The sequence below is a fragment of the Acanthisitta chloris genome, unplaced genomic scaffold, assembly GCF_000695815.1.
Source record: "Acanthisitta chloris isolate BGI_N310 unplaced genomic scaffold, ASM69581v1 scaffold4672, whole genome shotgun sequence".
Classification (NCBI taxonomy): Eukaryota; Metazoa; Chordata; class Aves; order Passeriformes; family Acanthisittidae; genus Acanthisitta; species Acanthisitta chloris.
Window position 1 is genome coordinate 1 of NW_008658654.1, and position 277 is coordinate 277.

Sequence of the window (277 nt, forward strand, 5' to 3'; positions counted from 1 at the left end):
ATTTTGGGGTACACACAGCCCTGGGGATCCCTCTGGGTTGGGAATTTTGGGGTACACACAGCCCCAGGACTGGGCCCCCCCAAATTTTTCCCACACATTCCAAGGGGCCCCAAGGCCTCTCCCAGGGCAGGAGGAATGTGGAGCTGCTCTGACTCATGGCCAAGGTATGGAGAGTTCTCCTCCCAGTTCCTCCCAGTTCCTCCCAGTTCTCCTCCCGTGCCTCCTGGATCCACCCAAACCCTGGGCACCCCAAACCCATCCTGGCACAGCCCACACC